Genomic DNA, 10109 nt, shown 5'->3' with positions numbered 1-10109 from the left:
GGATGGATGATGGATGGATGGATGATGGATGGATGGATGGATGGATGATGGATGGATGGATGGATGGATGATGGATGGATGATGGATGGATGATGGATGGATGATGGATGGATGGATGATGGATGGATGATGGATGGATGGATGATGGATGGATGGATGGATGGATGGATGATGGATGGATGGATGGATGGATGATGGATGGATGATGGATGGATGATGGATGGATGGATGATGGATGGATGATGGATGGATGGATGATGGATGGATGATGGATGATGGATGATGGATGGATGATGGATGGATGGATGATGGATGGATGGATGATGGATGGATGGATGGATGATGGATGGATGATGGATGGATGGATGGATGGATGGATGGATGGATGGATGGATGGATGATGGATGGATGATGGATGGATGGATGATGGATGGATGATGGATGGTGGATGATGGATGGATGGATGGATGGATGGATGGATGGATGATGGATGGATGCAGGAATTCTGCAGGATCCAAGCACTAGGTGCCGCTCTTGCTGCAAATTCCGAGCGCTGGGATCGTTTCAGGACGTCAGGACTGGAGAGTTCGAGTGAGGCTCTTTAGGAAACGCGGCTCAGCGTCCCACCGGGAATAAGGCAGTGGCTCCAACAGGATTTATTTTGGCTGTTAGGATTAAATTCCCTCCTCTCTCCCTGGCTGCATTCCGGGGGGACACTCCAAGGCACGAGGAGAGGTTTGAGCCTGACATAACTGAGACACAAGCTGACAGACTGGGAGAGCTGTGGGTGCTCAGCTGGAGAGGAGAAGCTCCAGGGAGAGCTCAGAGCCCCTTGCAGGGCCTGAAGGGGCTCCAGGAGAGCTGGAGAGGGACTGGGGACAAGGCATGGAGGGACAGGAGCCAAGGAATGGCTTGAGAGTAGGATTTGATGCGATCTTGGGCAGGAATTGTTCCCTGGCAGGGTGGGCAGGGGCTGGGATGGAATTGCCAGAGCAGCTGGGGCTGCCCCTGGATCCCTGGCAGTGCCCAAGGCCAGGCTGGACATTGGGAGCTCCTGGGACAGTGGGAGGTGTCCCTGCCATGGGGACTTTGGCTTTGAGGTCCTTCCCAACACCCAAACCATTCTGGGATTCTATCACTGTGCTTTTCAATAACTTTAAAAACTACTGAGAAAAGCATGTCTAAAATGTAGAAAAATACTTGCTTTTCTTTAATAAAAATCAGGTTTGGCTTTTTTCTTTTTTGGTGATAATGTGCCTGCATTGAAGTTTTCAAATTGATTTATTTCAAGTGTTGTTTCATATCCCAAATTATTTTATTGTTATTCCAGAACACCCTGTGATCTTGCAGCATTTTAATAGACAGAAAAATTGGCTTTTTGAGGCCAGGGAAGTCAGGGAGTGCTGAGGGCACTTTAGTGAACTGGGGACTGGGTCAAAGTTTGATAATGCTTTCAGGAATTAAAATCAGAGCACTTTTCACAGGTTAATTTTGGACAAATAACATCCCCCAGTGATAAACAGTTTGTACCTTGATGGCTTTGAAGGAAAATTGAAGCCTGGATAAAACCTGTCCTTATATTTGGATACCTGTCACAATAAGGGAGTCCTCCACTACAATAGATGGGAGATTTCAGGAGTTTTTTCCTTCTGCAAAGCAATTAAATTCCCCATATTGCCCCTTTGACATTTCCCTAGTTTCAGTTTGGTCACTTAATGAGCACTCAAACATCTGCAAGGTCAGGAGAAACACCTGGAAGAACATTCCCTTGTGGCTCTGCCCCTTCAGTGTTTGTAGGGTTGTGACCTCAAAGTGCTCTTTTCAGTCATGAGAAAACATCACTTTTTTGTCTCCTGCTGAGTCAGACCACAACTGAAATCATGCAAAGTGTGTTTTATTTTCCTTTTCACTGAGAAACCTCCAGAAAGAAGGTGACAATTCTCTGCCTGTGGTGGTGCTGGGGAGGTGTTTCCCTCAGGGCCCTGCTTCAGGAGGTGTCATAAAAACTGGAGCAAAGCTCGTCCAACCCCACAAACACCTCGTGGCACAGAGAGATGGAAAAGAGGAGGTTTTAAACAACCCACCTGAGCTCTTCATAGAGGGGAGACAGCAGCAGGTCAGTGCCACAAAACCTGCTGGGCTCACCCTCCACCAGGTTTTGGGAAAAAACCCAAACACCACCCCCAAATCCCTCCAAGGATTAAACTCCTGAGCCCAGGTGCTGAAAACACCGAGTGCTTCCCTCCCTCATCTCACAGCTCACCTGAAACCTGAGCTCTGTTGTTCCTCACCTGTTATTCAGTAATTGCACCTGTCTGAGCCCGGGTCTGGGCACCTGGGAGTCCCAGAGGAGCCAGGGAAACAACTGGAAATAGCTGGAAACAACTTCCTGACCAGTTCCTCTGGAAAAACTTCTGGTGTTTCCCAGCAGTGGAGGAGTTTTCCTCTCCTGGCGCATCCCAGAGAACCCAAAAAGTCAAGACTGAGCTCACCCCCAACCTCACATCCATGGGCTTGTTCCAGGGGTTGGTGGGGGTTTGGTGGGGTTTTTCCCTCTTTCCCAAGGGTTCCAGAGGCACAGCTGCTGCTGAATCCAGTCCAGGTGGATGTTTTCCACACCACCAGTTCCTCTTGGGCTGGTAAATCAAGAGTTCCCTGGGGATGGAGCCTGTGCCCACCCTCCAAAATCTCCCTGCCCAGGCACCACCTGACTCATTTCCCATTAAAAAAGGGTTTTTCACTCAGTGGCGAGGAACAGAAAACTTTTTTTTTCCCCCTTCAAACCGGAAAGAATGATTGAAAACCCACAAAAAGGGTTAGGGGAATTCCAAACAAGGGCAATGGCGAATGAACTCCCTGCCCTCAGCATCACAACACTCCTCTAAAAGCTCTTGATTTGCAAAATCAAGCAGCTCAAACCACATTTTCCTGCCCTCCCAGGGAGGTTTCAGGTTAGTGCTCTTTTATAGGAAAAAGATACATCTTTATTATTTTGTTGTGCACGTGGTGCTTCCGGAGAGCTCGCGGTGGCTTATTTATCCTTTATTTTCCATGTTGTAAAAGGGGGAGAAACCCATAACCAGGTACTTGTAGACCCCAAAATATAATCTAAATTCTTTCAAGATGCTGTGGAACACCTGAAAAAAATAAATTTAAGGGTGATCTGGCTGGGGAAATAAACACTGCCCTCAAATCTTTAGGAGAGGTGATGTGGGTCCACTTGCTTTGTCATAGAGATTGTTTGATTTATTTATTTGTCTTATGAGGTTGGCTGTAAAATATCAAAGGTAAAAAAGGGGGGGTACCAAGAGCTGAGTGTCACCATCTCCCACCTTGGCAGGGGAACAGTCAGAACGTGGCCCTGAGGCTCAGGAGATTTGGGATCTATTTTCAGCTCGGCTTTGGACCTGCTGATTGGCTTCTAATTATTCCACACCTCAGTTCCCCCATCTGCAAAAAAAAAATATAAAAAAAAAAAATCAAGATACCAGCATCCTTTATAAATAGCTCTCAATTCTGTTGATGAAACACAGTTTATTAATAGCAGTGGTACCTTCTCACACACGCTGCCGTGGGGCGGAAAAAAAATCATTGTAAATTCACAAATGTCACTCAAATTATGGAAATGTGCGAGTGGCTCTGGAGGAAATAAAGCAGAGGAGGAGCGCCAGGCCTGGTTAGATATTAGGGCTCCAGTTTGTTCATTGCCACAAGAGGGAAGCCAACACTAATAAAATAACTTTATTTGTGCATTAAGCATGGTTATTGTGTTGGCTTTTACCCATTTCAAGGCTGTTGTTTGTACTCTTTCCTCGTAGCAAACTTGCAGTTGATCAAAACCCAAAGAACATTATTCCACATTCCCTTTGGTCAATGCCCTGTGAAATGAATTTCATGGATTTGCCTGTTTGAATGGCAAATCCATAAACCTGAAACAGAAAGTTGGGATTAAACTGAGCTGGTTGCTCTTGTAGTGAAATTTTTACCTTCTAGAAACAAGGGGAAGTTCGGTGGACGTGGGGCTTGGAAAAAACCAAGACGGTGTTTCCCCTCATTTGGGTGAGCATGAGAAATTAAATCACAGACAGAGGTATTTTTAGGAGTTTTTACCCCACAGCAGTGACAAATTAATTCAGGAGGTCTTCTGACTCTTGTTCACGCCGTGAGCATCCTCTCGGTGGCTTCATCTGTTCTGGCGGTGCTGCAGACCACGGGATCTGCAGATTTGGGGGAGGGAGCTGTGGAAATCACAGGTGGAAATCACCCTCACTGGGGTCACACCTGGAAGGAATGACCCTGGTGGGTCAGGATTCGTGGTTACATCTCTGCAGCCAGGCTTTTTAACGTGCTCAGGTTTTTGAGAAAGGGCTGGGGAAGTGCTGAAAGCAGTGCTTGGGCAAACTGGGGGTTTTAAAAGAGTTTTCCTGGGAAACTGAACAAAATATCATCCCCCAAATTCCTTTGGTGGATCTTTTCCTGCTGTCCTGTGGAGATAGAAATATTTGAGAGCCGCTGTTCAGGTTTCTGTAGAGCAATGGAATATTTTATTCCTTCACAGAGCGGTCAGGCCTTGGGATGAGCTGCCCAGGGAGGTTTGGAGTCACTGGAATTGTCCCAGAGGAGTCTGGATGTGGCCCTTGGGGACAGGGTTTGGGGTGATGCTGCTGGGGCTGGGGTGGCACTGGATGATCCTGAAGGGTTTTTTCCAACCCTGGTGATCCTGGGATTGCTGACAGTGCCCAGAAATCATAATTCCTGCTGTTTGGAAGTCAGGATTTTTGAGGAATGGCAGAAAAGGGAAGCCAAAGCGGTGCAGAAAATCACCTCTGGTGAGGTTTCCTGTGAAGACCCCGAGGGTGTTCCCTGCAAGAGCAGAGAGGGAATCAGGGCAAGGTTGGGAAAGTCACAGACAGGAATTGCAGTCCCCAGAGGACATTTGCATAATAAGCTGCTTTGTTAATTCTTTTTTAATATCCTTTAGGAACATTTTGGGTGTTTTGTTCTCCTCCCCTTCCCAGCAGGCAGACCTTAAACTGCTGCTGGGTTTAGAGGAACTGTCAGGCTGAGAAGGGGGAACAGCCAGAAATATTCCCATGGCCCAGGTGGGCAGACCCCTCTCACACATCTCTGAGGAATTCCCACACTCCCATCCCTTCTCCCTCCCCTCTGCTGCCGTTTCAGGCTCCAGTCCTCGTGGATCTGGGCATGTGTTTAGCTCTGAGGACATGAGCAGTCACACCGAGGAGATTCACATGACTAAAATCATGCACTGGCATAGGGATTTCCTGAATGAAGGGCATAAAAGGCAACGGTCAGGTTAAAAATAATGCCTGGGTTTTGTCCCTGCTGCAATGCCTTTGACACCAGTGGAATTGTACAGGGCTGAACGGGATCCAGCTCCCTCACCTGCCAGTTTCCATTGCTGTGTTTATGGTGGGATAAAAGTCGAGCCCGTGCTTGGCTGGGGGGAATTCTGATTCCTTTGTGTCCTTCAGGACAGGATTCTGCCCATGGAGCTTCGGCAGAGCTCTGTTCCCCGTGTCCCCATTGCTCAGACACTGCCACAGGGGTGGCTGGGGTGACAAACACAGCAGGTCTGGCCTGTCCTGCCCCTTCCCTGCTCCTGTCCAGGCCTGGGACACTCTGTGGCCTTGTCAGGGGCTGCTGCTCCTGGGCCAAGAGCCCCTCTTGTCCTGCTTGGCTGCTTCTCTTCGTGTCCTGCAGCAGCCCTGCTCTGTGTCAAACACCTGGGGGGTGAATGCTGAAATAAAAATGTCATAAGGCCTCAAAGAGATCTCTCTTAAGAACATTTCTCCCTCTTTTCTGTGGCCAGGTGCCCACGTGGTGTTTTTTGGGAGTCCCCAGACTGTGGCACAGTGAAGGTCTGGGACTCGAGTGAGGCCAAAGTCACACTCATGTGCAGGTCCCTCTGTGTTTTCCTGCCCCCAGGAATTCCCAGACCCCACACTCGGGGAGAAAACCCACCCCAGAGCACAACCCTGGCTAAAGAACCTGGCACACCCAGGGCTCCTGAGGGATCTTTGACAAGATCTATCTTTAGTTTGAGAGTGAGTCACATCATTGTGATCTGACTTTACGGTTTGTCGGAGGTATGAGCCAGGCCATGGGACTGCGAGCGAGAGCATCATGGGATGGAGCTGTAAAATTCCACTGCTCCCTCCTCTCCAAACCAGCTCGGGAGAGCATCGAGGAGCAGGAATTGTGAGGAGGGGGGGGGCTCGGGGTGTTTTAGGGCTGGGAAAGCATCCTTGGCAGCGGGGGGAGCCGGGCCCAGCTCTGCCCATGGAGCCGGCTCCGTGTGGCCGCAGTCACGTCTGTGGCACCGCAGAGCCACAGCGCGGGCTTTGCGCGGATGCTGCCGCGTTGCTAAGCGACATCGCCAGGCAGAGATGCTCCAGCACGCACAGAGGAGCTGCTCCCGGGCCTTCCTGAGGGAAAAATATTCCTTTTCTGCTGGCCAGAGAAGGGTGCTGCCTCCCCTGGTGGGATGGGAGTCGCGGGCAGCTCCGGGGTGTGCCGGGGTACAAACTCCTGGAGTGGCCCAGCTGCTGGGCAGGTGGGGTGAGAGGTGAATAAACAGCCAGGATGTGACAGACAGAATAGTCCCTGTAACACTGAGCCCCTGGCATTTCTTCTTTCACGGATTCATGGAACTGCTGAGGTTGGACAAGCCCTCCCACATCGATTTCAACTGAGCCCCACTTTGTCACCGTTTTGTCACTTTTGTTTTGCCACGTCCAGCCCTTCCTTGGGCACCTCCAGGGATGGGCTCTGCAAACCTCTCTGGGCAGCCCCTGCCAAATGAAATCCTGTTGTGACTCCCACGTCTTCGTGTACCCAAAACCCACAGACATTGGCTGGACATTCTGGGGCAGTTCTGAGGCCCCTCCACACCCCAGATCATCGGATGATCCCATCACAAACCAGCGGTCATTTTTTAGCCTGAGGTTTTGGTGGAGTCTCCCTGCCGAGCCCCTCCTCAAAGCAATTCCATAAGCAGCTGTTGCACACAAAAAGAGAAGCCCAATCCCACTCTGGAGGAAGCTGAAGGATTGTTCTAGAAGGCAGAGAGCAGCCAGCCTGGTCCCCGGGGCCACAGAGAAGGCGGCAGCTGCAGGGTTCTGTCCCAGGGCAGAGGAGGCCTCTGCAAAGGCCCGGCGCAGGCCGGCCTTTGAGCACAACTGAAATCCCCACAGCTGAAACGTTCATTTTTTTGGGCAGATCATCGCTGGCAGCAGGTGGTGAGAGGGGAGGGATGCAGAGGGGCTGATAAAAGGCAGCAGACAGCTCCTGGCACGTGAGCCTGGCTGGGTTTTTCCGCTGCGCAGCGTCGGCCGCGCTCGGGGCGTGAGCCAAGCAGGGAGGGAAGCAAGAGAGGAAAACCACACTGGCAGCATCCACAACGGTCTGGGGAGAGAGATCAACAGCTGCCCTGCCCTTGGCTTGCCCTTGAACACACCCCAGCAGCAGCCAAAACAGGGGCTTGTTCTGGCAAATTTTTGGAGAGAGCAAATTTCTGGAGAGCGGCAGTTTGGTTGCGGCTGAGCCTGTCCTGTACCTGCACACCCTCCTGCTCTGCGGGGTGGAACCAGGGAAATCAGGTCCAAGTCTAAAACAATCTCCTAGTTTAGGTATGGATTGGAATAAAACCGATCAGAACAGATTCTGGAGGAGCTGAGGCACTGCTGTTCGAGGCAGCAGGCGCTCTCGTGGCGCTCTGTGGCGTTTGGCCAAGAGCAGAACAAAGGCAGCCACAGAACTTCCATTTTTCACCAAATTGCAGCAGACTGGGGCAGATTTGGCTCTCAAGGCTCAGCTCCTCCCTCAGGCTCCTCAATTTTTGTTTCTACAAACAACAAATTTAATTGTAGGAGAAGATGCTCAGAATTTAGACCAAGTGTAGGAAATCCACTGCTACAGCCACATCAAATTCATCCTTCAGGCACAAGGGCCAGCTGCAAGTCCTGGGTTTGCAGGTTTTTTTTTTGGTCAGATGAGATAAAAAATAATATAATCTATATTTTAAAATTTTTTTTACCACCTTTAGCAAGGTATTTCTTCAACAAAAAGCAGCAACAAGTAAAACACAAGGGGTGGGAAAAACATCCAGAATTTCACCGTAAGTTTGCAAATCTTTCTTGGAGACGGAGAGGAGGACGGAGTTGTGAGTGTGGGGAGGTCCTGGAATTGATTATCCAGGAAAATTTTGGATTCCCCATCCCTGGCAGTGCCCAAGGCCAGGTTGGACATTGGGGCTGGGAACACCTGGGACAGAGAGAGGTGTCCCTGCCATGGCTGGGGTGGGATTGGGATGAGCTTTTAGGTCCTTCCCAACCCAAACCTTGTGTGATTCCATAATTAATACAAATGATGACTTATCCCAGCTCTTCCTGAGGGCTGAGAGTCATCACAACAAAATTCAGAGGATAAATTTCTCCTTCACCCCCAAACACGGCACAGAAAGGAGAGCAGCGTTCAGCTGGGCAGAAGTAAAAAAAGGAACAAGATAATCTCTAATGAAATTGGGAATAAAAAACAGCCTGAGGGTATTTTCTCTCTGAGTTTCACGGTAAATACCACTCAGCTTTCGGTATCATTAATATCTGATTATTAAAGCTCCGATTTAGCAGTGGCCCCACCTACTTTTGTCTCTGTTTCACCGGCACGTCCCAGCAATTTGCCAGCTGGAGGTTGTGCTCAGAGCTGGAAATAACTGTATCATCATTTCATTAGCACCTGGCTGGGGGAGAGGATCCATTAATCCAGCTCTGGAGGCACCTACTGTGAGAAATGAGGGAGGAGGCCCACTACAAACTCTCCTGCAGTGAAAGGGAAGCTGCAATTATTTCTTGAAATTTTTCTACTTCCTCAAACAGATCACCACAGCTTCTTCTTATTTCTTTTTTTTTTTTTTTTCCTTTATATTTTTTTCTTTTTTTCTTTTTCTGTTTATTTGCAAGAAATAAGGTTTGATTGTTTGCTTCGTGCTACAAGAGATGTCAGAGCCTCCTTTTTGCTCCAAGTGACTCAGGGTCAATGTAATCTGAAAAAAACAACTCCAACAGAACAAACTTGTCACAGATAAATCCCCAGGGAATAAATCTGCTCCTGTTCTCCCTCAAAAACGATTTTACACGTTTCCCTTTCCTTTGTATCCAGCCTGGGTGGATAAGGGAAAAAAATCATCTTGTCCTTTAGCTCTGCTGCTGAGGCCTGGATGTGGGAGGTGTTCTTGGATAAAGGAATTTCTGTGCTGGGAATAAAAGGAGCTGATCATTCAAAGGCACTGTAAAGTCTTCTTAAACTTATTTGGACCACCAGGATCATCTCCTCGGACTTCCTGCAACATTCAAGCCATTGATGCTCAAATCCAGGTCCAAATTCCTCTCCTTGCCCTCTGAGAAGTGTTTGAGCTCTAAAATAATCTGCTTTTTCTGTCCATTTAAAATCTCTTCCTTGGATTTTGCCTTTGGGTTTGCTGGTGTGGAGTAGCCAGGCCCAGGTTTCCTCCCAAAGACATCTACAAAGTTTTATTTTCAATATTGTCAGAAGCAGGCTCACATTTCTAACTTTTATTAATATATTTATTTAATATATTTAGAATCACTTAATGCATTTAGAATCACAGAATGGTTTGGGCTTTAGGGATCTTAAAGAGCCTCTAATTCCAGCCACCCTTCCATGGGCATTCACAGGTCAGCTTGCTCAGAGCCCCATTTACTGTGATTTATATTTACTTTGATTTCTACTGAAACGTTTATTTATGCCTACATTTCAAATTGCAATGAACTGAAAAACAAACCAAAAAATGAGTTCATTTTTGTGGTGTTTTAATCTTTGTTTATTTGAAGAAACACTCCCCTTGAGCAGAGAAGAAAAAGAAATCAGGATTTTAAATTTTTTTATTTTTTTTCAGTAGATGTAGACATTTCAAGATGTTTTTCCTTTTTTTAAAAAAATGAGGGGAAAATGAAAACAAAAATAGCAAAACTCCTTCCTTTATCCAGTCATTTTTAATAGCAGGGCCCTAAAATCTGGTTTGGAAGAGGGAAGATGCATGACAGAAATATCTCAGCAGGCATTTTTTG

General features: G+C 48.1%; 1 long non-coding RNA gene across 1 annotated transcript; it reads right to left on the bottom strand.

Annotated features, from left to right (window-relative positions):
* Nucleotides 1-3224: 3224 nt before the first annotated feature.
* Nucleotides 3225-7577, bottom strand: LOC111928755 (uncharacterized). Its single transcript, XR_015285329.1, has 3 exons — nt 5407-7577; nt 4111-4863; nt 3225-3450 (listed from the first exon to the last, which is right to left on the bottom strand). It is a non-coding gene; the product is annotated as an uncharacterized LOC111928755 (long non-coding RNA).
* Between the last annotated feature and the right edge of the window lie 2532 nt (nt 7578-10109).

This window comes from Cyanistes caeruleus, chromosome 3 (genome assembly GCF_971803275.1).
Source record: "Cyanistes caeruleus chromosome 3, bCyaCae1.hap1.1, whole genome shotgun sequence".
Taxonomy (NCBI): Eukaryota; Metazoa; Chordata; class Aves; order Passeriformes; family Paridae; genus Cyanistes; species Cyanistes caeruleus.
The sequence above is the reverse complement of the archived record's forward strand: the minus strand, read 5'-3'. Positions and strand labels throughout refer to the sequence as shown.